This window comes from Aotus nancymaae, unplaced genomic scaffold (assembly GCF_030222135.1).
Source record: "Aotus nancymaae isolate 86718 unplaced genomic scaffold, 86718_ANA_hifiasm-v0.15.2.pri h1tg000064l_0, whole genome shotgun sequence".
Lineage (NCBI taxonomy): Eukaryota > Metazoa > Chordata > Mammalia > Primates > Aotidae > Aotus > Aotus nancymaae.
Window position 1 is genome coordinate 12,729,565 of NW_026988478.1, and position 10,620 is coordinate 12,740,184.

A 10,620-nucleotide genomic window follows, 5' to 3' on the forward strand; every position below is an offset into this window, starting at 1 on the left:
TGCTGTTTCTATTCAGCCATCTTGGATCTCATCTGGATCTCATTCCAAATATTTTCATTATTATTATATTTGTTATATAATTTGTGATCTCTTATCAATGATTTTCTTTTCTTTTCTTTTCTTTCTTTTTTTTTTTTTTTGAGACAGAGTCTTGCTGTCACACCCAGGCTGGAGTGCAGTGGTGCCATCTCAGCTCATTGCAATCTCTGCCTCCTGGGTTGAAGTAATTCTCATGTCTCAGCCTACAAAGTAGCTGGGATTACAGGCATGCATGGCACACACCATCATGCCTAGCTTATTTTTGTATTTTTCTTAGAGATGGGTTTTCACCATATTGACCAGGCCCATCTCAAACTCCTGGCCTCAAGTGATCTGTCTGCCTCAGCCTCCTAAAGTGATGGGATTACAGGCATGAGCCACTGCACCCAGCCTCTTACCAAGGATTTTTGATGTTACTATTGTAATTGTTTTGAGGCACCACAAACTGCACCATTCAAGACTGTGAATGGATCGACATGTTGTGTGCTCTGACTGCTCCACTGATGAGCTGTTCTCCCATATCTCTCCCTCTCCTCAGGCCTTGATATTCCCTGAGATACAACAATATTGAAATTAGGCCAACTAATAACCCTACAATGACCTCTAAATGCTCAAGTGAAAGGAAGAGCAGCACACATATGCTCTTACTTAATCAAAAAGTAGAAATGATTAAGTTTAGTTAGAGAGGCATGTCAAACTCCCAGATAGGCTGAAAACTAGGCCTCTTGCACTAGTTAGTCAACTTGTGACTACAAAGGATAAGTTCTTGGAGAACATTTAAAGTACCAGTCTAGTGAACACATGAATGATAGGTAAGAAGGTAAAATAGTATCCTTATTGCTGATATGGAGAAAGTTTTAGAGGTTTGCATAAAAGATGAAACAAATCACAAAATTTCCTTAAGCTGAAGCCTAATCCAGAGCAAGGCCATAACTCTATTCAATTCTTTAAAGGCTGAAAGAGGTAAGGAAGCTGCAGAAAAGTTGGAAGCTGGCAGAGGTTGGTTTATTATGATTAAGGAAAGAAGCTGTTTCCATAATCTAAAAGTAAAAGATGAAGCAGCAAGTGCTGACTGATGTAGAAGTTGCAGCAAGTTATTCAAAAGATCTAGCTAAGATCATTGATGAAGGTGGTCTATTGGAAGAAGACACCATCTAGAACTTTCATAGCTATAGAGAAGTCAACAACTGGCTTCAAAAGCTTAAAAGAATATGCTGACTCTCTTGTTAGGGGCTAATGTAGCTAGTGACTTTCAGTTGAAACCAATGCTCATTTACCATTCTGAAAATCCTAGGGCCCTTAAAAATTATGCTAAATCTACTCAGCCTGTGTTCTATCAGTGAAAAAACAAAGCCTGGATAACAGCATATCTGTTTACAGCATGATTCACTGACTATTTTAAGCCCAGTATTGAGACCTACTACTCAGCAAAAAAGATTCCTTTTAAAATATTACTGCCCATTGACAATGCACCTGGTTTACCCAAGAGCTCTAATGGAGATCTACAAGGAGATTAATTTTTTTCATACCTGCTAACACAGTATCAATGCTGTGGCCTATGGATCAAGGAGTAATTACCACTTTCAAGTATTATTATTTAAGATACATTCTTTATATATATATACATATATATATATATTTTATTGCATTTTAGGTTTTGGGGTACATGTGAAGAACATGCAAGATTGTTGCATAAGTACATACATGGCAATGTGGTTTGCTGCCTTCCTCCCCATCACCTATATCTGGCATTTCTCCCCATGTTATCACTCCCCAACTCCCCACCCCTGCTGCCCCTCCCCTAGTTCTCCCCCCGCCAGATCCCAGTGTGTGATGCTCCCCTCCCTGTGTCTATGTGTTCTCATTGCTTAATACATGCCTACGAGTGAGAATATGCGGTGTTTGGTTTTCTGTTCTTGTGTCAGTTTGCTGACAATGATGGTTTCCAGGTTCATCCATGTCCCTACAAAGGACACGAACTCATCGTTTTTTATGGCTGCATAGTATTCCATGGTGTATATGTGCCGCATTTTCCCTGTCCAGTCTATCATCGATGGGCATTTGGGTTGGTTCCAAGTCTTTGATATTGTAAACAGTGCTACAATGAACATTCTTGTGCATGTGTGCATCTATAATAGAACGATTTATAATCCTTTGGATATATACCCAGTAATGGGATTGCTGGGTCAAATGGAATTTCTATTTCTAGATCTTTGAGGAATTGTCACACTGTCTTCCACAATGATTGAACTAATTTACACTCCCACCAACAGTGTAAAAGTGTTCCTATTTCTCCACATCCTCTCCAGCATCTGTTGTCTCCAGATTTTTTAATGATCGCCATTCTAACTGGCATAAGATGCTATCTCAACGTATTTTTGATTTGCATTTCTCTAATGACCAGTGATGATGAGCATTTTTTCATATGTTTTTTGGCCTCATATATGTCTTAAGAAATACATTCTAAGGCTGCCATAGATAGTGATTCTTCTGATGAATCTGGCAAAGTAAATTGAAAACCTGGGAAGGATTCACCATTCTATATGCCACTAAGAACACGAGTGATTCCTGGGAGGAGGTCAAAATATCAACATTAACAAGAGTTTGGATAAGTTGATTCCAACCCTCATGGATGACTTCAAGAGGTTCGAGACGTCAGTGGAGGAAGTTACTGCAGATGTAATAGAAATAGCAAAAGAACTAGAATTAGAAGTGGAGCCTGAACATGTGACTGAATTGCTGCAATCTCATACTAAAACTTTAACAGATGAGGAGTTACTTCTTATGGATGAGCAAAGAAACTGGCTTCTTAAGATGGAATCTACTCCTAGTGACCCGGTGAAGATGCTGTGAACACTGCTGAAATGACAACAAAGGATTTAGAATATTATATAAACTTAGTTAATAAAGGAGCAGCAGGGTTTGGAAAGACTGACTCCAATTTTGAAAGAAGTTCTACTATGGGTAAAATGCTATCAAAGAGCATTGCATGCTAAGGAGAAATCTTTCACAAAAGAGTCCATCTATGCAGCAAACTTTATTGTTGTTTTATTTTAAGAAATTACCACAGCCACCCCAATCTTTAGCAACCACCACCCTGAACAGTTGATATCCATCCACATCAAAGAAGACACTTCATCAGCAAAATGATTACAACTCATTAAAATCCCAGATGATTGTGTTTTTTAGAAATAAAGTATTTTTTAAATTAAAGTATATACATTTTTTAGACATAATGCTATTGCACACTTAATAGACTATAACATAGTGTTTATATATACCAGAAAACCAAAAAATTTGTGTGATTTACTTTATTTCAGTGATCTGGAACTGAACCTGCAGTATTCCCAAGGTATGCCTGTAAACAGGACAAATTCATTTTATCTTTATCTTTTATTACAGTTCCTTAAAAAACCACACAAAATATCATGATTCAAATAAATCCATTTTTGAAACATAGCACAAAACCTGTTTCTTTAACAATACTCAGCACCTTCTTTATTCACATGTAAATATTGAAAGCCTGCTGTGTAGTTCTGTGAAATAAAAACCAGGCCAACTCTTACCAGGGATAAATAGGAATAACTAAAGCCAGAAGCAAATGTATCATCAACATTACATTAGGCTGAAGAGAAAAGGGTTTTCTTTTCTTCTGTTTTTGTTTTGTTTAGGGACAGAATCTTGCTCTGTCACCCATGCTGGAGTGGAGTGACTATGCACAAGTGTGATCACAGTGCACTGCAGCCTCAAACTCCTGTGCTCAAGCCATCCTCCCACCTCAGCCTACCAAGTGGCTGGGACTACAGGTACACGCCACCATGCCTGGCTATTTTCTTTACTACTGTTTGTTTAAAATTTTAAAAATTAAAAAAATCAGTTTGCTTATTGCTCTGCATTTCTTTAGCATCTATAGCTCCTGAATATGCTTGTTAAAAATATGTCAGATGAGCTTGATAAATGAAGCAAATGTCTGGCTAAATACCATGTTTCAACCTTATCTTTGTGGTAAATAATGAACAAATACCTCATAAATGCTAGGATTAAAACGATAAAATGAAAACATCTTCAGTAAAAACTAGAATCAAAAGATTGGCTTTAATTTTAATGAAAGATGATCATTTAGAAAGTTATAAATTCATCTATTGTACTTATAATTTTCATAGCTATACAATTTACATACACACACACACACACACACACACACACACACACACATTTTTTTTCCCTTTCTTTTCTCTAAGTCTCATTTTCCATGATAGGTCTCAGCCCTTCTTCATTTTACTAGAAGGTCTACTTTTCATTCCCTAAGAAAGGAAGCCCTATAAAGCAAGGCAAGGTGGGACACTTGAGATTCCTATGAGTTAGAAATAGAAATCTTGGTTGGGAAAGCTGGTTTGATGCTGAATTAATAGTGTCAAAATGCCCTACAAATTGCTGTGGGGCTATTGACCCCACATCATTAGCCATCAGATGACCACATCATTCTCCCTTTCTTTGTTGCAAACTGCAATGCATCAATCTCATTAGAACCCCTCATGAGCACGAACATGGGTACCACAAGTTTGAGTAACCAGTATAATGACCAAGATGTGGAACTGTGGTTTCAACTCTCTCTCTGTCCTATGGTGTAATTAGATCACCAAAACTTACTGCCCAAGTCACACTTATTCCTATCTAATTAATCTTCCTACATCTAAGATCAACATAGGTTGGGGATCTGAGTCTGTTGATCAAAGACATAGTTGATCCATATTCTAGGCCTAATTTTTACAGCATGGAAATTTCTTATTCCAACAGCAAAAAAAGTGCTGCAAATGCAGAACAATATAAACACAGTGATTCTTTGCTTAGAGAAAACATTAGTCCTAGGATGTGGTACATCAATTACAGACCAATGTAAGCTTTAGGATTTTTGAGTTCCAAATGATTTCAAATGAGACTCTGAAACAGACAATAATTTGGTAGGTTTCTCAGTCTTAATTTTCCTAATATCTACTGTATTAATCCATTTTCATGCTGCTAATAAAGACATACTTGAGACTGGGCAATTCACAAAATAGAGATTTATTGGACTTACAGTTCCATGTGGCTGGGAACACCTCACAGTCATGGTGGATGGTGAAAGGCACATCTCACATGGAGGCAGACAAGAGAAGAGAGCTTATGCAGAAAAACTCCCCTTTAAAATAGCCATCAGATCTTGCGAGACTCATTCACTATCACAAGAACAGCACAGGAAAGACCTGCCCCATAATTCAGTCACCTCCCACAGGGTTCCTCCCACAACACATGGGAATTGTGGGAATTACAATTCAAGATGAGATTTGGATGGGGACACAGAGCCAAACCATATCATCTACCCAGATGCAATAAGGATGCATGCAAATTCTGATATAAACAAGAGTAATGCTAAACATTGCCATGAACTGGAACTTAACAAACTATGAGAAACCCTGGTATGTGGCCAATTTGTAGTCACCATCACCAACTAATCTCTCCAATACTTTACTCTGAATCTTGAAATTTCTGCAACTAATTCTCACTCATTAATTTCATGTTTTGGCTTAACAAAATTGTTACCAAGGACTTCCTTTTCAGTTCTATTTTCTAGGTCTGTGCTGTGCTTCCTTCTTTGTACAATAAACATCTTCCTCTAAGCTAAGCCTGTGAATTTTAATTATATTTGTCTTATTCTTATCTCATCAACCCTGTGGCTATGTACAAATTTCTAAATTGGCCAGTAAAACAATACATCTTACCTAATCTTTCAAAAATTACAAACACTTGTGATAATCTGATGGAAGCCAAGAACCCTAGACCGAGGAAAACATACACACACACACACACACACACACACACACACGTACGTGCATTCCTGTACTTAACCACAGTCATGTAACAAAACAGCTCAGAGCTTGGGCTTTGGAGGTTCAAATTTCAAGCTCTGTCCTTGACGAGTTTTAATATTATCGCTTGCTAAATCAGGGTACTAAATTTATAGAAAACTCTTTGGGCCTGTGAGTTGGTTACATTTTTTATAAATAAGAGTGTTTACATTTTGCCCCCAGTAAGAGTATTTTTTGGAGTAAAAAGAAAAAAAAAATCCTCATAAATAAGACCTAATCCTAGAGTGAAGAAAAAAGAGGTCGTTTTACTTGTAAGCTGGTTGTGTTTACTAAATAATTTCTTCATGATTTTTCTACAATTCCAGTATAATTTATTCTATACAATTCTAGCCAAAATTTTAGAAAAATCTATCAATCTAGTTTCTAGACACTGATTATCTCTAATGAGGGAAGAAATTATCAAATGCTTAATTGAATGCAATCCCTGAACATTATTAAGATTGTCATCCATCCTTGGCTGGAAAAGTTAGCAATTATGTCACCTATATGACATTAGTAAGTTTTAAAAATCTGCTTATGCCATAGAGTTTTCTTTGTCTTGCTGCGGACTTTCCTTGTGTTCTCTGTCTGTATATTCAATATACAGCTATAAAACTCCATATTTTAAAGTTTGAATAAATGTTAATTTTTGGTAATTCTCTTTTCAAACATAGTTTAGATCACAATAAAATAAGTATGGTTCCAAGAACTCACTAAAACATTACCAAGTTCCAGCCAATGGCTGAGTTAAAGTGATTTCATTATTAAAATTTTTAATCTGTACCTAAATAGTATTCTTTATGGCAGTGATTTTCAATGCAACTCAACACACCTGAGGGGTTTGATATATGCTCATCATCACAACAGCAATTGTCATCTGGCTAGAAGAAAACAGAGAATAGAAGAGGTATCGTGGTTGAGAATCACTACTTTGTAGCAAAATGATACTTTCCTGCAGTCTGTAAGTTTTAAGAAGAAACTTCAGGTATTTGCTAATAATGGATAGAAATTCACTCTATCACTATGCCAAAAAAAAGAAAGAAAAAGAAAAAAGAAAATGATTCAGGATATTTCTTCAATTAGGATTGAAAAATAATATATACGGCAGAAAAAAAAAAATTTCCTTAAAAAAAAACCCTGTGGTTTGCATATTAGAAAGCTTAGTTGATTGTACTAAACCTAAGAATACACTATGTCTTTGTAATTATTATTAAGTGATTTTTTGGAGTCAGTACATAGGGCTCTACAGTTTCCAAGGAGGGCACACCTTACAGAGTTTGGAAGTTATCCTAAGAAATAAACACTCTGAATTGAAGTAAAGATTAACTCATTCGTATATAGAAGTGCCATTCCTGGGAAATGACATGTAGATCTTTAGTGGAAAAATTAGGTTGTTTTCCAATACAATGTAATCTCTGAAACCAGGTTATAACTTAATTACCCAGTTATTTGGTAACATGTCAGGCATGAGGAGATGATGAATGGGAACTGGAGAAGAAAAATTGATCAGTTTCTCTTTCCATCTCAGCTACCAGAAAGCTCAGACTCAAATTTATGACCCACCTCTGTCAAACAGACAGGATCTCACAGACCTGTATTTTCTATGCAAACATCAAATTGTGTTCCCCTTTTTTCTTCTTGGAGCCCAGTTTTTCAATTAAATTTTTCAATATCTCATCACAGTTTATTATATGTATTATTACAAATAATTTTAAATCACTCATTAAAAGTATAAACATCTTTGCTTATCTAGCACGGTACAGAGGAAAAGAGTTTTTGAAGAGCAAACATGAGTACTTCTGTGAGGTGAATTTCCAAGCACCTGATGTGATTTACGTCCGTAGAAGACCTGAATGCTCCACACTCTCAAAACTTTCTTCTAACAGTATTAAGATCATATAACTATGTACCTGCAGTCTATATTCCTAAGCAGCCTTTTGGCACTAGTTCACATTTCTCAACAGGAGAGATTGTGCTGACCAATAGACATGAGCCTTCTGGCATGATAAGCATAAGTTTATGTATAAATTACAAAGGTGGCACTCCAGTCCACTAATTAGCCTCTTCTGAGTTTGCTTTGTTTGGGTCTACTGTCTAAACCTCTCTGATTTGGCAATTCGGTAGAATTTTCTTGCTGATTGTGATGAACAGCCCTGGAAGCTTTATGCTGCACCCAAAGCCCTGCTCTATGTGGGGTTCCAGGAGCAGCCAGCAAACAACCTTGGGCCCCACTCCATTTGAAGGAAAAAAAAAAAAAAAACAACTTTGTAACACCTTTTGCATTCACTATTAGATTCACTAAGTACATTTTATCACACCATTACAACTGAATGTTTCTCAGCACCAAATCTACTGCTATGATGATGGAAATTGTGGGACTTACTTCAGATAGCAAAAATACAAAATGGGCATGTGTAGGCCTGAAACTCACCAAAGTAGCACAATCTCTGGCATTTTCATTTTTTTTGCAAAAACTGTATGTATTTTGAGATGTTGTTAAATAATCGACCAGATGCCTTTGGGTAGCAGATTTGTTTATTATCCCTTAAACTAACAGTCACTTACTGAGCATCTCCTGTGTTAAATGCTGTACTAGGTCTGTACTGATCCTGCTTCATGAAATAAACTCTAGTTAGGGACACAGATTTTTTTTTTTTTTTTTTTTTTTTTTTTTTTTTTTTTTTTGAGACGGAGTTTCGCTCTTGTTACCCAGGCTGGAGTGTTATGGCGCAATCTCGGCTCACCGCAACCTCCGCCTCCTGGGTTCAGGCAATTCTCCTGCCTCAGCCTCCCGAGTAGCTGGGACTACAGGTGTGCGCCACCATGCCCAGCTAATTTTTGTATTTTTAGTAGAGACGGGGTTTCACCTTGTTGACCAGGATGGTCTTGATCTCTTGACCTCGTGATCCACCCGCCTCGGCCTCCCAAACTGCTGGGATTATAGGTGAGAGCCACCGCGCCCGGCCCAGATTTTTTTAAAAGTAAAAGTCTGTAAGTAAATGTTTTCTTCTACATTGGGATAATAAACATGAGAACGAATACTTGGATGCTAAAGTAGAAAAAAAATAACCAGGGGAGTACCAGTGTTAGACTGCAAAGCCACAGCACACCCTGCTCCCCAACAAAAGATGCCGTTTAACTAGAGGAACACATGTGCTTGTTTTATTGGGACAGTCCCAGTTAACGCCAGTTGTTCCAGCGTAATTATTAATAGAGGCTCCTTTCCTATGAAACATATCCTGATTAAAATAATGTATTATGTGGTCATGCTAATTTTAAACAAAGTGGAAACTCAGTAAAGTGCTAGGTCCTAGAAGGGATAATGACTTCTAAGTACTTTGGAAAGCATCCCGAGGTGAAGATAAGCATTAGCAGTGTAATGGGCTGAGATTAACTTCATTCCTGGCTTGATTCCAGGGGGAAAAAAAAATCACAGCTTCAAACATAATGTATTTAAGAGCATGGAATCGATGCTGAGTAAAGAAAAAAGAAGGGAACCTCAGTAAATAAAATTTGAATCATTTTCCTCATTGTGAAGACAGAATTAGCAGAAAACAAAATTTCCAGTTCTTCAGCACCATGGAAGCCTAGAAACGTTTAAATATGAAAGCAGATAGCAGAACATAGTCATAAAGCATGTAAATTGAAGGAACCTTGGAAATCAGCTCATACAGATCTCCCATCTTAGAGGAATATAATGCCAGAGGACATAAAAGTGAACAGTATACTTGGAGGTGAGAATCGCTGTGCTGCATAAACATTAATTGCAAAAAACACTGGATTTGGACTCAGGCCACCCATGTCATAGCGCCAGTTTCTTAAGCACCTCTTATTTTCCCCAAACCTCGGTTTCTTCAAATAGAATCCTGGAATCAAAATACCTTTCTCACTGTCTCCTAGGGTTGTTTTGAAGATAAAATAAAATCATATAAGCTATAAAGGGCTTTGCCAATTTAGTTGTTGTTAGCAACTTTCATTAGCCTAGCCCATGTTCTAAGCAAAGGGAAGTCTACATCTATCATGAAGTTATGACAAGAAGTTTCCACACCCTTTGCAACTGAATAAAGGGGATTCTGATTTGAGGTTTGTACTCTCAGGTTTATCCTTTCTTATGCCTCAGAATTCACCATATCAAGTAAACGATGATAATTAGGCAAGTGACAAGAATCAGGGCTATAGACACTCTCTGGGTTTGGCTAAGGAGGCCATATCCAGAAAAGATAATATGCACCATGGTTACATTAATGTCTATCCTTTTAGGACTGAATTACCACAAACCTAAACAGGTTCAGCAACTGAAACCACTGAAAAAATTCAAAATGAGGAAGCAAAGGTTGAGCATGTAATCTGAGCTTCTAAAGTGAGCACAGTTGTGCAGAAGCGAAGTTCAGTGCTGCGAATAGCAATACTGAAATGGCAAGAAATGGAGTCTTAAAAAGTCCTCCCACACAGATGGGCCAGTGTTTTATTCAACTGGACACAAGATTCTTAAGTAAATACAAAAAATCTGGTAAAACTTTTATAAGGAGTTAAGTGAATCTGTCAATGTAGTGAGTGACTCAGGGTAAACAGGCCAAAGAAACAAAAATGTGTAAGGACAAACATAGTAGAAGTTTCTTTCTTGCTCATGGAAGAAGGTAAGCAGATTCTCCTGGTTGGTGGGGGTTTCCCTGCATGCAGTGATTCTGCCTTCCTC

The 10,620-nt window shown here is 37.2% G+C and overlaps 1 pseudogene; it reads left to right on the forward strand.

Annotated features, from left to right (window-relative positions):
- The first annotated feature begins 635 nt into the window (after window positions 1-635).
- LOC135270551 (tigger transposable element-derived protein 1-like) lies at window positions 636-8,165 on the forward strand (annotated as a pseudogene).
- The last annotated feature ends 2,455 nt before the right edge of the window (window positions 8,166-10,620 follow it).